The following is a 20,412-nucleotide window of genomic DNA, read 5'->3' on the forward strand; positions in this document are numbered from 1 at the left end:
CACACCAGCACACCTTCACACCAGCACACCTTCACACCAGCACACCTTCACACCAGCACACCTTCACACCAGCACACCTTCACTCCAGCACACCTTCACACCAGCACACCTTCACACCAGCACACCTTCACACCAGCACACCTTCACACCAGCACACCTTCACACCAGCACACCTTCACACCAGCACACCAGCACACCTTCACACCAGCACACCTTCACACCAGCACACCAGCACACCTTCACACCAGCACACCTTCACACCAGCACACCTTCACACCAGCACACCTTCACACCAGCACACCTTCACACCAGCACACCTTCACTCCAGCACACCTTCACACCAGCACACCTTCACACCAGCACACCTTCACTCCAGCACACCTTCACACCAGCACACCTTCACACCAGCACACCTTCACACCAGCACACCTTCACACCAGCACACCTTCACACCAGCACACCTTCACTCCAGCACACCTTCACACCAGCACACCAGCACACCTTCACTCCAGCACACCAGCACACCTTCACACCAGCACACCTTCACACCAGCACACCTTCACACCAGCACACCTTCACACCAGCACACCTTCACACCAGCACACCAGCACACCTTCACACCAGCACACCTTCACACCAGCACACCTTCACACCAGCACACCTTCACACCAGCACACCTTCACACCAGCACACCTTCACTCCAGCACACCTTCACACCAGCACACCTTCACACCAGCACACCTTCACACCGGCACACCTTCACTCCAGCACACCTTCACACCAGCACACCTTCACACCAGCACACCAGCACACCTTCACACCAGCACACCTTCACTCCAGCACACCTTCACACCAGCACACCTTCACTCCAGCACACCTTCACACCAGCACACCAGCACACCTTCACTCCAGCACACCAGCACACCTTCACACCAGCACACCTTCACACCAGCACACCTTCACACCAGCACACCTTCACACCAGCACACCTTCACACCAGCACACCTTCACACCAGCACACCTTCACTCCAGCACACCTTCACACCAGCACACCTTCACTCCAGCACACCTTCACACCAGCACACCAGCACACCTTCACACCAGCACACCAGCACACCAGCACACCTTCACACCAGCACACCTTCACACCAGCACACCAGCACACCTTTCACAACATCACAGCAGCTTTTACACAGGTTCTGGGGATCTAACCCAAGCACAAAGCAAGCACTTAACCGACTGGACCATCTCCCAAGCCCAAATGATATGATTCCTAAAGCACCTTCCGGCTGAAATATAGTCTGTGGAGAGGAGGTTCTGAGGAATTGCCGTCTCTTTCTCTGAGAAAGATATACTATTAACAAAGACCCCACCATACTGGGAAGAAGTGCCCTTTTGGCACCAGCTGAGGGGCTTTGTTCTAAATAAATAGGGAAGCCATGGAGGAGAGGATGCTTCAGAGAGCTGGGTCCAGAAATAGCCTTTTATTTTCAGCTAGAGTCAAACTGGAGCCTTGAGCAGGCTGGATATGTCTATTGCTTTTGGGAGATGCCAAAGATGTCTCTTCAATCAAAGGAGATATTAAGCGAAGCACAAAATTTTTTTTCTTTAATGTTTTCTGAGCTGCTCTCAGGTCTGGGCCCAGGCCCAGGAAACATTGGGATTGAAACTGAGATGTCGGGACTCTTGGCAGTGTTATGTTCTTGTTTGGCTGGGTACAGCTCTTTATTTATTAAAGCCTAGGGCTCTTTAGGCCAAGGTTCTGTGTATTAATTTATGCAGTTTGCTTCCCTAGAGAGAATGCCAATTTGAATACCCCCAGCTTTAGATTGACCCAATTTGTAGCCAAGATACCAACTCTGAAGCTTTTTCTTTATGTGCTCCTATTATGCCTGTATAAGAGATTTGGGGCTTGTGCTATCAGAAAGGCCAAGAGTCTACCTTCGCCCCTTCTTTCCTTTCCTCCTTCAGCATCAGAGCACAGTGCGGTTTCCATCTTGATTCATGCAGTCTGTACTGCTCCAGCTCATTCTGTCCAGGCTGTATGCTCATGTGCAAAGAAGAAGACCCCGGTCCCTGTCCACAAGGAGCCAGCCAAGCCCTGGGAAGACAGACAAGCCACTACAGAGGGGTGTGACGTGAACATGAAGGTCAGGCTGGAGGATGGTGTCTCAGCAGCTAAGAGTGTTTGCCGCTCTTGTAGAGGACCAGAGTTTAGCTCCATCACCCATACCAGGAGGTTCCAGTCTGCTAAATCCCCAGCTCCAGGGGACCTACACCCTATTCTGGCCTCCTCATGTGTATACACACAGACACAGGCACATAGATAAAAATGAAGTGAGTCTATCTTTTAAAGGGTGTCGGTGGGGTTAGTTATGAAGATTGCTCCTAAAGCACTCACCAGAGCTTTCTAAAAAAAAGACCCTTTGTGTTACTCAGCCCCCTTCACTGTGACCAAGGTTTATTTTACCTCACAGTTGCAGAGGTATCATTTTGTCTATGGGCCCACAGCAGATGCACTGCATCATGGGAAGAGTATGTGGAGGAGGATAGAGCTCACCTCATGGTGTCTGGGAAGCAAAGAAAAAGACAGGAAGGGACCAGGGTCCCCATTTGCTTAGCATGTGTGTACCTTTTACAATGTGTGTAGATGTATGTGTGTATCTTTTACAATGAGGCACAACTTTTTAAATTAAGTAAATAACTAGAGATATATCAAGTGTACAAAGAGAAAAGTGCAATGAACCAGGCCCTTCTGCAACACAGAAAGGGGTTTTGCATGCCATCAATCCAATTATAGAGATCATAGGTTCTCAGATCTTAGAACCCCCCAAAACTGGAGGTGCCAAGAAAAATCGACATGAAATTCTCACCATTCTACCAAGGGTCAAGGGTCTAAAACATGAGACCAAGAACCAGACTCACCACTGGGTATCCTGGGGAAACCCTCAGGAGTGGAGCACAAAAGCCCAAGACAGTGCTACCTGGATATAGACAAGGGTCTCCAGGGTAAGAGCCATTCCTACCTGCATCTTTGCATCAAAATGGCAAAAAAAAAAAAAATCCCCTGGGGTGTTGTAATAAGAGCGGTGGGCTACATTCCTGGCACTCGGCCGCTCGCACGGCTAGCTTTATACCCGAAATAATTACACGGAAACTGTATTCTTTTAAACACTGCCTGGCCCATTAGTTCCAGCCTCTTATTGGCTAGCTCTTACATATTGATCTAACCCATTTCTAATAATCTGTGTAACACCACAAGGTGGCTTACCAGGAAAGATCTTAACCTGCATCTGTCTGGAGTGGGAGAATCATGGCGACTGCCTCACTTGGCTTCTTTCACCCAGCATTCTGTTCTGTCTACTCCGCCCACCTAAGGGTTGGCCTATCAAATGGGCCAAGGCAGTTTCTTTATTAATTAACCAATGAAAGCAACAGATTAGAAAGAAATCACTCCCACATCACTGAGGGGGACAAGGAAAGAGAGGTAGCTCAGGATAGCTCGGTGGTTAGGAGCACTTACTGATAGTTCGGGGGACTAGGCCCAGTTCCTGGCACCCACATCCGGCAGCTCCTGGAACTCCAGTTCCAGGATATCTGACACACGCTTCCAGCTTCTTCAGGCAACTACACATGTGTGGTGCACACACGTACACATAAAAGAATACAGAAACAAACATGAGTGGCAGGGCTGGGGCTGGCGACAACTGAGGCAGAGACCTTACTCAAGCTATCGAGTAAAGGAACAGAATCCTCAAGTGAGAACGCTCAAAGGAAAGAACAAGGACCCTGGCTTTGTAATCAAGAGGGCAGGTGATTGCCAGAGAGGGCGTCGGGTCTGTGTTCAGGAGAGGTAGCTGTTTTCTGGAACAGGAAGTGTGGGGTTTTTCATTAAGCAAGAAAAGGCTTGGGACAGTCATTTTAAATGTGTTCTTTTCTGGACTGCCTTCAAGTGAAGCTTACAGAAGCATCAACCAAGTAAATGGAAACAATGATTTTCCTTGTGATTTTAGTGACTTTTGACTGGCGTGACACCGTAATGACTGGTATAAACCATGTAAGATGCAACCTAAGAAAAATTGCTATATTTAAGCTAAACAATACATTTTAAAAGTGATGTATCCTTCAAGCCGTAACTTTGAATGTGCCACCAGCGTGGCCCTCAAACCGTGGACCCCACTGAAGAGACTTGCTCATGCAGAGACAGCACAAATGGCCCAGTACTGCCAGCCTAGGCCTCCAAGGCTTCCTCAGTGTGGGAACTGTGCAGCCCGAGGTGGGCCCAGAGGAAGGTGAGATCAGAAACAGCCAGGAAAGATAAAGAGGGAGTTTTCCGCCTTTCTCCTGAGTGACAAGACCACTGTCCATTCTTCAGGGGTTTAGAGCTTAATACTAACTTTGCCTGTATACTGAGTCATGGGGTCCAACTCTCTGGATTTGGTTCCAGACTCGGCCTTTATTTATTTGTTGAGATGGGGTCTCAGCCATGTGTCACACCCTGGCTGACCTGGAACTTGTGGCCTGACTTCATGCTCCCAGAGATATGTTTTCTTCTGCCAGCATATTGCTGTATTGAAGGTGTGCACTACCACACCCAGCTTAATTATTGTTGTTGTGTGTATATGCATATGTATATGTGCGTGAGCATGTGTGTGCATGCACATGTGCATGCGTGTGCAGGCATGCATGCCCTAGACCACATGTAATGATCAGAGGACAGCTTTTGGGAGTCAGTTGTCTCCCTCACTTGCTGTTTCTTCCACTCTGCATGCTCCAGGTTAGCTGGCCCACAAGCTTCTAGAAGTGTCTCCCATCTATACTTCCCACCCTGCTACAGGGATGCTGACATTACAGAAGTGAGTAGCTTCAGGGGTTGGATATAGGTCTTCAGGGTGTACATCATGTGCTTTTACCCACTGCACCATTCTCTGACCATGGCTCTGTGATCCTGACCAGTTGACTTCCTTCTGTTTCCTCCTACTGTAAAGTAATGCCAGTGGGATCTGTTTCCAGGGAGTTTCATGGTTTAATAGGAGTGAACTGTCCAGGGCTAGTGTGGCATGGAGAACTAGCTGAAACCGCAGCCTACTAGCATGGCAGCAGTGGCATATGTGTGTATGTGGTACACACTTGTTTATGTGAATATATGTAGTGTGAGTGTGTGTGTCTGGAGGCCAAAGGCAGATACCCTCTGTCTTCCTCAATCACTCGCAATCTTATCTTTTGAGACAGCATCGCTCAGTGAACCTGGAGCTTACTGATTTGACAAGGTTGACTGGCCAGTGGATTACAGGGCTACGCCTTTCTCCAACCCCCAGCACTGGAGTTCCAGATGTGTGCTGCTCTGCCTGGCTTTTGTGCAGGTTCTGATGATTGGAGGTTCTCATGCTTGCCCAACAACCTACCAACTGAGCCATCTTGTTAGCTTGGCTATAATATTTGTATGCTTTTGGGGACCCAGCCTTGCTCCTGAGTGCATAGAGTAGACCTCCGGTATTGTCACAGAAGTAACCCAAAGGCTGCAGTGCGACTGAGAGATGTATACATGAGGAGAGTGGAAGAGGAACTCGACCTGACATCGCATCTGCCGAGCACTTAAGCAAGTAACGGCTGGAGATGTTGATGGAATCACAACAGGCGAGCAGAGGCTCGAGAGCTGAGAGTGTGATGGCGATCCTGCCAGTGCCACCTACAGCATGGAGCAGGGGCAGCGTGAGACCTAAGAGTGACTAGGACATCCCACCCAGAATGCCTCCAATATTGTCTGGTCTTGGGAAGTAAGCAAGGTCAGTCCTAGTTAGTATTCCTGTGGGAGACTTAATGACTAGGGAAATCAGGCTACGGTAGCACATACCTGCAATTCCGGCACTTGGGAGACAGAGGCAGGCAGACCTTTGTGAGTCTGAGGCCAGCCTGGTCACATATTGAGTTCCAGGCTTGCCAGAGCTACATAGTAAGCCCCTACATGGAGTAGGGGGAGAGACAGAGACATAGAGACAGAAAAGCAAAAAGAGACAGTTGGAATGCTTTGTACCCTAATGGCTTCAGGAACCTGTCTGACCTAGGACGCTAATGCAAGTCAGGCTTGACCAGTACAGAGATGGGAGATCTGAGGCCCATGGAAATGGTTTGTACTGTGTGGCTTCAGAAGTTTCCTTGAGACCAGTGTTTGCCCAGAGCACCTATCTAAAGCCCTCGGCTACAGTGAAACCAAAGGACTCATAACGAGCAGGGAGAAGCACCAAGGGCCTAAACACATCCAAGGCAAGGAATGCAAAGAAAGCCATAAAGCCAGGCTGAAGACTGAAGCTATCTGTCAAAATGTATGTGGTGGCTCATCAAGATAGGGGACGTCCAGTGCGGTGCACCACGCCTGTCTGTGCTCTATGCGCTGCCATACAGTTTGTGAACCGGGCAAGGGGCTGGAGATCGAAACATACAAAGACACACAGACAGAGACACGAGTCATCCTTGAAACAGGAATGCCCCCCTATTGTGTACCAGAGCCACTTAGAGATCCTTAACTGATAGCCATGCCCCAGCCAAACCCACCAGAAACCACTCCCCTGCCATCAGGAACTCCTGAGGGTCTCATGCTCAGAGCAGCTGCAGGCTGTCTCGGAGCAGAGGAAAACAAGTTGTTTACAAGAAATTCAGGATCTGGGGGTTCACAGCTCCCAACAATCCAGGACTGGAGAAATATCACAGTTAGTGGTGTGCATCCTGTTCAAGCAAAGGACACAAGGTTCAGTCTCCAGAGTCTTTGTGAAGATGTCAGGTAAGGCAGCGTACACCTGCAGCCCAGCACTGGGGAGGCAGAAGCAGAAGGATTCCTGGAGCTCAGTGGCCAGCCAGTCTGTCATAATTATGAGTTCTAGGTTCAGTGGGAGATCCTGATAGCCAATTTTAGTTGTCAACTTAACTAAATCTAGACTCAACTAGACTTAAGCTGCTGGGCACTCCTGTGAGGGGTTTTTTTTTTTTTTTTGATCTCGTTATTTGAAGATAAAGATCTTCCTAAAGATCCACCCTAAATCTAGGTGGCACCTTCTGGCAGTTCAAATAAAAGGATATGGAAGAAAGAAGCTTTTGCTTTTTGCTTGCTGGTCCTCACTCTCGCAGGCAAAGTCATCTATCCTGTTGTGGTATTCCCTGGCTGATAGTAGAATGAGCATTTCCCAGCTTCCAATGTAGACAGGAGCAGCTGCTCTCCAGGGTCCTCTGGGCCATCAGATCAAGACTGCTGAGACATCCAGCTTCATGGGCTGAGCCATCCCTGGATCCAGCCCTTCAGACCATATCCTTGTAGCCAATTTAATGATGCTCCCCAAATATACATATCCTACCAGTTCTGCTTCTTTAGAAGCCTGACTAATATGCTTGTCTTAAACGAGGTGGAGAGTGGAGTCACTGAGGATGTACATCCACACACACACACCTGCACACACTGTGTGCAAAGGTGTCAAAGACAGACACAAGTTAAAAAACACAGCATCTTAGCCACCTCTTTAAGAGAGACACACGGAAGGGATGTTTAGATCACCATCTGACCCAAAGATCCTTCCAAACTTTATTAGTAATGGCAACTTGATTTGCTTCCTGCTGCCAGCCCTGCTGAGCTGGCGAATTTTCCTCAAGCATAAGGCTTCCCTGATTGCTGTGCCAGGGTCTGCTAGTGCAGGTAAGAGCTGCCGGCGTGGTTCAAAGCCAGCTCCTGCTCCCACCTCACTCATGAAAGGCACTACTGGGCTTATGTATGAGCTAAAAACAGGGCAACAGAAACTCCCACCAGCTTTTGAAGTCACAAACCAAATGCCCCTTCCTTCTCCATCACTGACATAACTTGCAATTTGTAGCCCCAAACATAGAGTGAAATACTGTTTCCTTCTTCACCGTGCTTGACAGGGGACAAAGGGAGCAATAGAGACCTGAAAGTCCAAGAAGAAAAGAATTCAGATTCCAAATTAATTTAGGGGAGTTGTCATATACCTTGCTTGATGTGGAATTCCCCTCTGTATGCTGTGAATACCATTGATTAATATGCTTTGGTTGTATTGCAATACAGAATAGGGCAAGGTAGGAATTCCAAGCAGATAGTGGAGGAGAGAGTAGGTGGAGTCAGTGAGAAGCCATGTAGCAGCAGCAGTAGACAGACACCTGACTCTGGATGGAACCTTACTGGTAGGCTACAACCATGTGATAATACACAGATTAATAGAAAGGGGTTATTTTAAGATATAAGAGCTATCCAATAAGAAGTGTGAGCTAATAGACCAAGCAGTCTTGTCATAATACAGTTTCTGTGTGATTATTTTGGGTCTGGGCGGCCAGAAAACAAACAAGCAGTCTCCACCAACACTTGCTGCTGGGTTGAGCCTTGCTTCCAGGAGCAGGAAGGTTACCTTCAATAGACTCTTACTGTTGTGGGGAAATGAGGAGGTTTTCTGAGCTTCCAAAACTATTTATGACCTGCAAGAAATATTTTCAGGGGCCTGAGAGATGGCTCAGTGGGTAAATCAGCTTTCTGTAAGGCTGACAACCTGAGTTTGATCTCTGGGACCAACATAGCAAAACAGGAGAGCACTGACTCCCATGGGTTGTCTTCTGATGCCCATATACACTCCATGGCACTCGGGTGCCCAGCATGCACATAAACAAACAAACACATAATAGAGCGTAATAAAAAAGAAATACTTTATATCACAACCCATTGCACACGTCAGTGACTGAAACATAATATCTGTAGAATGAATAAAGCCATTGTGGCTGATTGCTAGTCGCCCACCTCACGTCACCAAATGGCTGATTGCTGGCTGGGAAGAACTACACACCATTAGTTCCTGGCACACAACCACTGCACACACAATAACACACCAGCAATTAAGACTGCTGAAGCAACATTGCACAAGGCACATTGTGAACTTGAGCCCCGTTCTAAATCTCAGGATTTTCAGATTAGGACAGTGGCAATGGGAAACCTAAAGGTCCTCTTTGCAGAATGTCATGGTATTTTGTAAGCTTGTTTCAGCAAACACAGTCCACCATGATTTAATCTTTTGATGGTGATGGCCAAAGGTGTCTTCTCTATTTTAAGTTACTGCCTTTTATAATTTTTTTCTAGCTCAATTTTTTTTTGGCTTCTATTCTGGAGTATCCACCAGAAAAGACTGCTCAGATGTGAGTTTAAGCCAATCAAAATTCTTTATTAGCCTGTCAGTGACAACACTACCTGTTCAGTGTTCCAAAGTCACCCTGAGCCTTTTCAGGGTAGGGTTTCAAAAAAAATGCCCTGGGTTGACATAATTCAGTTAACAAGAACAGTTAGCCAGAAGCCGAACTACAGAAGCCAAAAGGCAAGGTTAGCACATTTAGAGACTTTCCCAGAACTATGGACTTTGATGGATCAGACCTTTGTTTTCATTTTGGCAGGTAGTACGGTCTATCTGCTGAGTTTTACAGCCTGAATGGAACTTCCATCATGGAGTCAGTTGTGCTAAGGGCTGGAGGTCTCTTATGCTTCAACCCAGTTGATATTTTTGTTTAGGAGCAGTTTTTACAAAATGCTAAAATAAAAAACAATTAAGTCTGATATGCTTTTAAATGATGTATGTGGGTGTGTTTAAATTTACACATCCGTAGGTGTTCTGAACAGTTCAGAACTTTCCATCATCCCTTAAAATTATTGTGCAAATAAGAGAATTGTATTTTGCATAGCAAGTCGCCACAGAAGTCAATGGAATTCCATGATATCCATTTATTTCTCACAGTTCAGAGTTAGCAGCAAGGGAGATTTTGTGACTTGAATGTGCAATGTGCCCCATAGGCTCATGGGTTTGAACAATTGGTGCTGTTTGGGGAGACTGAGGAATTTGGGAGATGTGAAGCCGAGCTGGAAGAAGTGGATTGCAGGAGGTGAAGCTTAAGATTTTATAGACCTCCCTCACTTTGCTTCCTGGTCCAAGAGCTGCAAGCAAGCAGCCACATACTTCTGCAGCCACGGCTCCAGTCAGTCGGGCCACTCCGCCTCCTCTGCCAAACTATGAGCCAAAATAAACCCCTCCTCTTTTAAGTGGCTGGTTGTCAGGGATTTAGTGAGAACACCAACAAAGTACTGAACACAGAGAGTGCTTTTAAACTGTTCTCGCTGAGTGCCTGGGGTCCACCTCTGAGCTGGGCCTGCCTGGGTCGGCTTTGCTTTCTTTTGCTCTCATCCATCACGTGGAGATCGCGGTGCAGGGTTGGTGGAGCCTACCTTCTTGATGCCGCACGAGAAAAGAAGGACATTTGGAAGAGGTTTTAATGGCATCACTTTGGCCTCTTTCTTTTAGACAAAGCAAATCTAAGGGTCCAAATTAGAGTCTAGTGATGAGGAAGATAGCGCAGCCACAGACTCAGAGCATTGAAGTATCACCTGGTAACAGACATGGCTCCCAGGAGAGGTCAGGAGGTGGAGTCTGGGGTGGGCTGCACAGCGCATGCCAAAGATGTCCACATTCTAATTTCTAGAAACAGTGAATATTATCTGCTCTAGCAGAGGGACTTCACAAAAATGATTAATTGGAGTTTTAAAAATTACATACACTTATTTATTTTTTTTATGAGTGTGGAGGTACTTGTTCCATAGTGTGTGTGTGTGTGTGTGTGTGTGTGTGTGTGTGTGTACATATGGGAGGTTACAGGTTCAGAAGATAACTTGTGGGAATTTGTTCTCTTCTTCTATCACATGGGCCCCGGATATTGAAATCAGATCCTCAGTCTTGATGACAAGCACCCATACCCACTAAAACATCTCCTCCAACCCTAAATTGTGAGGTCATACCCCAGACAATAAGCTAAAGATACAGCCACCACCTGTGTTATAATAGAAGTCAAATATAATTCTTGTCTTTGGGTGCTTGCTCCTAAGAGCACACCCTCTTGATCAAGAGTCAAGTTTATCTTGTGCAAATACTTCATTTGAAGTGGTGTTCTCTTTCTTGTGCCCTCAAATTTATGTCTAACGAATGAGACACATGCTGGGAGGAAAGCTGAGGTGGTGCAGATCTATGGATTAAGGAATTGGGCCAGTGTCCAGAAGCAATGACCTGTGAAGCCTGCAGAAGAAGCACAGCTCTGCCTCTGTGTGTGTATGGGTGTGAGTGTGCATGATTGTGTGTGTAACCATACGTGTCCATGTGTGTATGATCATACTGTTCATGTATGTGCTCATGATTGTGTGTTCATGTGTATGTGTGTATGATTGTGTCTGTGTGTTCATGCGTGTATGTGCTTGTGTGTTCATATATGTATTGTGTGCATGATGTGTGTATATATTCATATATGTGCATGTGTGTGCATGGGTGTGTGTGTGTGTGTGCATGTGCAGGTCAGAGGACAGCTTTAAGCATTGTTCTCAGATACCTCCCACCTTTATAGTTGGTTTTTCAGTGGGTCTTCTTGTTGACCTGGAACTTGCCAAGAAGGCTAGGTTAACTGGTCAGTGAGTCCCAGGAATCCACCTGTCTCTACCTCTCCAGGGTGTGAGCACACATCATCTCACCTAGAATTGTTTTTAAACACAGGACACAGGGATTGAACTTAGGTCTTCATACTTGTCAGGCAAGCACTTTGTACACTGTTGTCCCAACTCCACTGACAGGATCTTGATTTTGTCCTTCTGGAATCCAGCATGGTAAAATTGCAAATCTGTGCTGTTTTCAGCTAGTGTGTTTGTGGCAGTTTGTGCCACCAAGATAGGTTCCTTATCAGACAGACAGGTTTCTGGGGGCTGGCTCAGCAGTCAAGAACACTGTTGCTCAAGTTGCAGAGGAGCAAGGTTTGGTTCCCAGGAACTCCACTTTCCAAACACATAGTAACAACAATAAGTTCCAAATGTCAACAACAGATTTGATCAGTGCATACTGTATGCATGTAGTGAGATGTAACTGACATGTTGTGTCCTATACACATGGTAATGATTACATGATTGAAAAACAATTTAAAAAAAAACAGGCACGGTGGCACACATCTAAAATCCCACAACTCAAGCCTTTGGGAAGTAGATGTAGATGGATCGCAAATTCAAGGTTATCTTCAGACAGGGACTTTGAGGCCAGCCCAGGCTATCTGAGACTGTCTCAAAAAAACAGACAAACAAACAAACGAACAAAAAACCCTAACGGCCCAAAATATTTTAAGGGCTTTTTAACTAACAAATATTAGTTATACATAACAATAGGTTCCACTATGACATTTTCAGGTGTAAATAATGTATTTTTATCATAGTCATACCCGTTAACCTCCCTTGCCCCCTTCCACTCCTGCTATCCCCCCTCTTCTTTCCAACTAGTTCTATTTTCATGGTGTGTGTGTGTGTGTGTGTGTGTGTGTGTGTGTGTGTGACCCAGTAGTTTCAGGAAGGTTATTCATAGCAACATGAGCACCCTATCAGTGGCTACATCTCTGAAGATGTCTCTCTCCCTTTAACCACTCACTATGTATATAAATCCTCAGGGAAGAGTGAACCAAAATTATTGTTTTCATCTTTAAGGAGGTGAATGTTAAGCACTTTGGGTTGTCACACATAGTATGCATAATAAAGAACTATCATACTCCCCCCATAAATTTGTGCAATGAACCTAAATAACTAATAAAGTTTATATTAAAACTCTAAGCAGCCTGTCATCTTCTCTGGAGGAATTGGGAGCTTGCACCACAGGACTAAAAATCAAAGGGAGGGATGGAGAGAAAAAGAGCTGGAGACCCTGAAACAAAACGCCCAGCAGCAGTTCTGCCATCCAAAGGGTCAGAAGGGCAGGGCGTTTCTTTAAAAAGACCCTGCTATAAATTATAGAATGCATCTAGCTTCTTTTTCTAAGTTTTCAAGAAACAGCAAGTAAGAAGATGGGCGGGCTATTCTGAGATGTCTCCCTATAGTTGAAGGAAAGATGCTTACGGTAATGCTATTTTAAGTGTTTTCTTCAGGATTACGTTATTCTTTAGAAACGATTTCGGCCACAAGTCTTATATTGATCTCCTTTTCGCTAGTAAATAATCCTGTAACAGGTTGGAGTTTCTTTCCCTCCTAGAACAAGTACCCAGGGTTGCCCACTGCTACTTAGAAGGACTTTTCAAATGTCTGGACCCTTTTCATCTTTTTAGACTTGATAATCCAAGTGACTTCTTTTTAGGTTTATGCTTTAGGATTGCACAATAGCTATCATGGCTCCAGGCTCCAGGACCTCCGTTCAAGGACATGGAGCCTAAAGGGGCTTGAAGTTAAAACCCAACATCCTTTCCAACAGAAACAGAGGAACTGGAGGTGGCACTCACGAGACCCACAGTTCCTGTAGCTGCTCTCCTACTGCTACACAGTTGCATCAACATGAAACAAAGGGCAGAGAGTAGAGCTCTTGCCTAGCAAGTAAAAGGAGCTAGTTTCATCCCTAGCACTACCAATAGAAACACTAGAAACAATGTATCTTGGCCAGAGATACATTAATCCTTTAATCCAGCACTCCCGAGGATCCCTGAGTAAGAGGCCAGCCTGGCCTACAGAGGAGTTCCAGGTCAGCAACAAACAATGGATCTTTCCCAATTCCTTAAAAGACATGCCCTTAAATGTCATTGGCCAGAACTGGGTCACATGCTCCTCCAATCCTACTTCCCAGCTGTATCATAGAAAATGTGGAACACTCCACACATTCTTACATTTTCTACTCTCTGTGACACTGAGGTCTTTGTGGCATCCCACCTTTATAAAAGGACTCAGGATCTTCCACAAAAGGCTCAGGGAACAGCTAGGGGTGTAGTTCAGTTGGCAGAGAACTCCTCTCCTATGCCAAAGCCTGGTTTGATACCTGGCATATAATCAGGCGTGGTGACACAAGCTTGTAATTCTAGCACTTGGGAGGTTCTCAAAAGTTCAGGGTCATCTTCAGCTACCTAGTGAGCTGGGTTTGAGGACAGCCTGGATTATATGAGATCCTGTCAGGGAAGAAGGAGGGAGGGATAAAGGGAGAGAGAGGAAGGGAGGAAGGGAGGGAAGGAGGGAGGGAAGGAAGAAAGAAGGGTCAGCAAGATGACTCAGCTGGCAAAGGCACCTGCCAGCAAATCTTAAGACCTAAACTTGATTTCTGGATCTCATATATGACTCTACGAATTGTTCTTTGACCTCCACAGTGCTTCATGGCACACACACACACACACACACACACACACACACACACACACACACACACACACCAGTAGCGGGGTGAGAGTTCGTTTGGCCTGGGAAGCCCACAGAGGGTCTGAGGTGTGTGCACCCCTCACGTCACTTGTTATTCTCGAATGTTCCTTTTAGCAGTTCTCATCAGCAGGCATGTTTTGAAATAAGTGTGTGGTTGCCCCGTGACCAAGGTGACTTTATAAGACAGTGTCTCACAAGACTCATTTTGGTTTTGCTTCTCATATATCTTGACCTCCAGCTGCTAAAAACACAGGTTATGCTGCTCATTTCTGTTCATCTACTTGAGATGGCGTACACACCCCTGTTCCATGTGTAGTTTGGCCACAAACTCAGGATTTGGAGATCATTACTAGTTTTTATTATTTGATTATTTTTCTTTACATTTATTTGTTCCTCCTGTGCACATGCCACTGAGCATGTATGGATGTCTAAGGACTACTTGTAGGAGTTAGTTCTCTCTACCATTTGAGGCTCTGGGACTGAACTCAAGTTGGCAGGCTTGACTACAAGAACTTTTCCCCACAATCTCACTGGTTCAACTCCATACAGCTACCCTCTTCCCATGGTCCCCATAATCCTTAGTTTCTGCTTGCTCTCCCTAAAATTTGATTTGGCTACTTTAATTCATATGAAATCAATTATCATTTAATACATATTTTATGGTGCTAGGGATTGAACCTAGAAGCTTCTATTTACTCTACCTCCAAGCTATATCCCTGACCATGAATTTAATGAAATTTAGCTAGTATAGCCCAAAAGTCACATATGAAAGTTTTAATTTTGTTTCCATTTCCTTTTTGCTTCTGGAGATTGTATCCACGACTTCATGTATTCTAGAAAGTGCTGTGCCATTTGGCTATAGTCCTGGGCCCCCACCCCAAAACCTTTCTACTGTGTTTCAGCTCTGGCTGTAATCAAACTAGATGACCCTTCCCTGATGCACTTTTTCCCCCAAGAGCTATAGCTCTTGATTCAAATGTCTATCATCCAGCTACTTAATTAGAAACAACCAGAACTTATTCTGACTGATTTAAGGAGGAAAGGAATTTCTTTAAAAGAAAGACAGGCATCGCCTCGGTGGCTGGCATCTCGAAACAGTGCCCAACGCCATACAGCACGAGCACTGGTAAGGTTGGGGTACCACCACCTCAGCATCCCACCACACACGAGCATGAGCACAGTAGGGACTGGGTACCACTGACTTGTCCAGCTCAGCCATCACCTTAACCAGCACAGGATCAGCCTTCTCCAAGAACACAGTAGATAATCCCTCTGGGCAGGAAGGTGATTCAAGCCCAGGCAGAAACAAAGCTACAACAAAGCAAACACAAGCAAAAATCCTGTTGCTGTGGGGGTAGTGGTGGCACCTAACAGAGCCCTGATCAAAGACAAAAACGCATGGGACACAGTTTTATACGTGTTATGATCACAATTGTTATTTGCTTGACATTTCAATAGGCCAAGAAATGTGACTTCTGTCTACCCCATACGCTTTAGTGCCCGCTCTGTTCTTCACCTCTTCCTGGTTGTCTAATGTGGGCAGCAAGGTACAGAAGATCCCAGGCTTTGGGAACAAGTTGACTTTGGATTCTAGTCTTGGCTAAGGGCCTTAGCAATAGTGCTTGTGGGTAGGTATGCTAGTTACCTTTTCTAAATCTGTTTATGGGACACAATAAACTCTGTCCCCTGAAGTGTTATAACAATAAACGTAATTCTCAAAGAGAGGTGAGGAAACAAGGGATAACTGTGTGACAGAGCATGTTTACTTACGCTGATAACTGAGCAATTATCCACCGTGTGGCACCTGGAACAAATATATGGGCAGCCATGGAGCAATATAATTCAGAATGACTTAGCAACCCATACCGGTAATGAGATGACAAAAATCCAAGACATCCATCATCCTTTCCACCTGACAGCTTGTTGTCGTTCTCCATCCTCCTGTTATCCTGGCTGTTCTCAGCCACTGACCTCGCCAGGGCAGCTTTGACTCCTAGCAAGGGACCCCTGAGACCAGGAGGCCTGTTGACTGTTGAGGATCCGGCATGGGAAGAGGAGGTGAGGAATGTCACTGGACTGTCCCTTGAGCTTTCTATCACTCCCTCCTGAATCTCCACACAGGATGTATTCATGTATGTGTATGTAGTGTGCTAGCTGGTTTTGACTGTCAACTTGACGCATCCTAGGAATAGGGAACTTCAACTGAGGAACTGCCCAGCCTGGATTGGCCTGTTGCCATGGTTTTGAGAGATTGTCGATTAATAAACGACGTGGAAGGGCCAAGACCACCATGGGCTGCACCAACCCTGGATAACACGGGTCTGTGATGAAGTCAGAGAACGAGGCAGCAAGCAGTGCTCCCACATGGCTCCTGTCTTGAGTTCCTAGCCTGAGTCCTCCCAGTAATGAGTTGTGAGCTGGAGGTGTAAGTCAAATGAACTCTTTTCTCCCAAGTGGCTTTTGGTCACGGCATTAGTCATAGTGATAGAAGGAAACTAGAACACCTGTAGTCTGCCCCAGTTGCTTAGGGTCCTGTGGTCTTGGGAGACACTAGGGTATATAAATCATAGAGTACTAACCGAAATGTTATATACAGACTGTATAGCTATGAGGAAGTCACCATCTGTGCTGAGGTGTGGCTGGCTCAAGATCACCTTTTCATGTAGGTTCTGGGGATGAAATTCAGGTCCCCTCATTCATACAAGCGGGGATGAAATTCAGGTCCCCTCATTCATACAAGCGAGCACTCTACTGACTAAAGTATCTCCTCTAAGAAACCTCTCACCCCATACTCTGTATCAACCCAATAAACTCATGTATTCCCCACGTTGGACTTTGGTAGGATTGTACTTTGTTTTGTCACTGGTGTCCTGTAAGGAGGGGGTGGAGTTTTGATTAAATTCATGCAACACATCCACTGTTCATGAGTGATGGAAAAGGTAGAAAGATCACTCCTCTCACCAGAGCGCATGGACTTGACCCTCAGCCGGAAGGCTTTCCCCACAGAAGCCCCAAATCTTACTAACTTCGTAGTAAATGCTGTTCCAGGACACACAGGTGTGAAGTAGAGATGGACTAGCCCCTTTCTAGTCTCCACCTCCCACTCTGTAAGGAACAGTCCTCTTGCAATTCACACAGTGTATTACAGTCCCTGTGTTCGTGTTCCCTTGGAGATCAGAGGTCAACCTTAGGTGTCCTTTTGCAGATGACCTAGTTTCTTTGAGGCAGGATCACTCACTCTTACCTGGAACTCTCCAATTTGGCTAAGCGGGATGGCCAGCAAGCTCTAGGGATCCCCAGGTTTCTTTCTCCCAACGCTAGGATTACACGCATGCTCTACAAAGCCTGGCCCTTTTGATATAGGTTCTGGAGACAGAATTCAGGTCTGCATGTTCAGGCAAGTAAGCACTCTACTGACTGAAGCTTCTCTCCATCTCCAGTAAATTATCGCCTTTACTCCATAGGAAGAACAATCAAAGTAGTATTGTCTCCCAAGAATGTGCAATATATTTAGGTAAGTAAGAAGAATACATAAGACAGAGAATACGCACATGCATACACATAAATTTAATATTTTATTTATATCATACTTTATTCCTTTATATGCATATTGCTTTGGGTTAAAGAATCTGAGGTAACTATATAGAACATCCTATATAAAGTTTAAGTAATTAATGTCTTTCAGGCAACTGGGTTGGTACAGTTGGGAACCATTCGTGGGAACTTGGCTTTCAAGAGAATCTATTATGATTCGAGTCTGTACCCAGCACAGAAAGTCCTGGCCACCAGATGTCACCATTTTTCTTGAGACATTTTCTACTTAGGGAATGCGAAGAATAGCACCTCAGAACGTTCCTGGGGTTTCCAGGAGAGCTCCTTTCTTAGGGTATTGCTCTGCCCACCCAGATTTCCTCGCCATCCTTGGACACCACTTGGACTGTTTTTGACAGCTCTCTGGAAGCTCACCTGAGCCAGCCTTTTCCTCCAGGTGGATGTAAAAAGGAAGGCTGATGTTATTTGTGTATATCCCTGGGAGCTCCGTGTAAGAGGCAACACCACAGGTGTGTTCTATGAAGACCCTGGAGTCAAGAGCACACACACTGCTTGTGTGTCCCAGCGGGCTACTTTACAAAACTCAGAAGAGGAACTAAATTATTTCTAGTTAAAGAATTTCAAAATTCCATAGCCCCCAGGTTTCAAATGATTCTGCTGGGTGTGGGGTGGGAGGGCAAGTTAGGGTGAAGTCAGCTCAAGAATGAAGACCCCAGGGGGTTTGCAAAGCAGGATTGAAGGAATTCTGCAGGAGAAACCCTTATAGTGTAATTGGATATTGTGACTGCTCACAGGGGCAGGGCTTCCTGTCATTTACACCCTAGATAATCCACCAGTCCACCCTCCTTCCATTCCAGATAACACTTAACCAGGATCTATAATGCTCCATGATGTAAAAGCATGGCCAGCTCCCTGGAGGGCAGACTGATTTAATATTTCATGCTAGTCAGTGTTTCGTTGTGGTGCCCTCAGGGCAGGGGATGTGTTTTATTTCTTTTTGAATTTACAGCAGCACGGAGTTAAGCTGTTCAGGCTGCTCATAAAATGCAGACAGAGCAGAGAAAAGAAGCACATTAGAAGATTGTGTGCCTACTGTGGACCAGTCATTGCCAAATCCTTTACAAATATTTCATTCCGCCTTCACAATAACCTCATGAAGCAGCCGTTATTACTCTCATCAATAGAACTGCCGAGAGGAGCTGGAGAAATGGCTTGCCCAGGGTCACAAAATTAAGGGCCCTGTAGGTCTGGTGCTTGTAATCCCTGCATTCTGGAGATGAAGGCAAGAGGATCCGGAATTCGAGGTTATCCTGGGCTTTAAGCAAGTTCGTGGCCGGTTTGGGCTAGGTGAGAACACCTCCCCCCCCCCCCCCCCCCCATTCAAACAAAATCACAAACAGTCACCAAATAGATTTTTTTTAAAAAAAAAAAAGAGAGAGAGGGAGAGAGAGAAGGGACAGAAATTCCAACTGCTTCTGCCAATCTATTCTACAAAGTAGAAAAGGGAGCTCAGGACGTTTGTTAAAGTTGCCAGGACCCCTAAATAGTTTAGCCCGCCATCTCCTCCCCACTGACTTCACTCCTGGAAGGTCTCTGTCCTCAAGAGGCCCAGAGAGCATCTTTCTGGAGGATGCACCGTCTGTATCAGTAATCGTACCTTATCCCCGACCTTTTTTAGCGTAGTATTTATGGTCCCAACTCCCTTAGTCTAGCACGCTGCCTGTTTCTCCTTGGGATGCAGAACAGAGCGGCTTCAAATCCTCTCGTACAGGGTCTAGAGTTTGCAGACGGTCCCCGAGAAGCTGGGGCTTTCAGAATTGGCTGAGCGCTCTGCCAGGGTGGGCGGGGAATTTGCAGAACGTCCCTGCCCCGGAATCCCTTTGCCTAGAAGAAAAGCGCGAGCACAGAAGCCGAGAGAAGTTGGGGAGGTCGATCAGAGAAGGGTTGGTAGGACCTCGAATAGATTTCCTTTCCACTCGTTTCTGGTCGCTTGGACCCAGGAGGAACGTCCCTGCTTGCGTCTAGGGGCGGACGGTGGACGCGCTGCGCACGGCCCCGCCAGGGCTGGTAGTTTGCAGACCGTCCCTGCCGAGGCCCGCTCGCCCGGCAGCCCTGCGGCTCCCGCGGTGGCGGCGACGGCGGCTGCCCCAGGCTCGAGCCTGCCCAGGTAGCCGCGCCTCGGGCTCTGGGGGCGCTGTGACCCGGCTCCTGACTGCGCTTGGGACCCCCTGCCTCCCAGAGTAGGGCTGTTGGAGAGTGACCCCGACTGCTGTTGATGGTGCTTCTGCTGCTCCCCTACTAGCAGGTATGAGCTGCTGCAGGGTCGGGCGATCGATTCCGAGCTCACCTTCTCCCACGAGGAGATGCTCGCACTGGGGATCACGGGGACGGGTGGGGGACGATAGAGGAGCTGAAGCAGCCCTTATTCGGCCCAGCGCTAACACCGGGGCGGCGTGGGTGTTCTGGCCGTGTCTGATCTAGGACGGGGGTGGAAACCTCAGAGTACAACAGAGGGGCGCGCTTGGAGGGTCCACCACCTGCTGGGGGTTTCCTCTCTCATGGGACCCTGAAGACCCTCTCCAGGCTCTGAGGCTTTTAGGCTTCTCAAGGAACTGTCCAGAGGGCACTCGGGTGGTGTGGGCTGGAGGCGA

At 46.8% G+C, this 20,412-nt stretch overlaps 1 protein-coding gene across 2 annotated transcripts in view; it reads left to right on the forward strand.

The window, feature by feature from the left end:
* Positions 1-19,656: 19,656 nt before the first annotated feature.
* Positions 19,657-20,412, forward strand: part of Mgat5 (alpha-1,6-mannosylglycoprotein 6-beta-N-acetylglucosaminyltransferase) — a 293,844-nt gene continuing 293,088 nt past the window's right edge. For both annotated transcript variants that reach the window (XM_075987774.1, XM_075987776.1), the window contains exon 1: positions 19,657-20,066. The gene's annotated coding sequence lies outside the window, so the exon portion shown is untranslated. The remainder of the gene's footprint in view (positions 20,067-20,412) is intronic.

The sequence above is a fragment of the Microtus pennsylvanicus genome, chromosome 10 (assembly GCF_037038515.1).
Source record: "Microtus pennsylvanicus isolate mMicPen1 chromosome 10, mMicPen1.hap1, whole genome shotgun sequence".
Taxonomy (NCBI): domain Eukaryota; kingdom Metazoa; phylum Chordata; class Mammalia; order Rodentia; family Cricetidae; genus Microtus; species Microtus pennsylvanicus.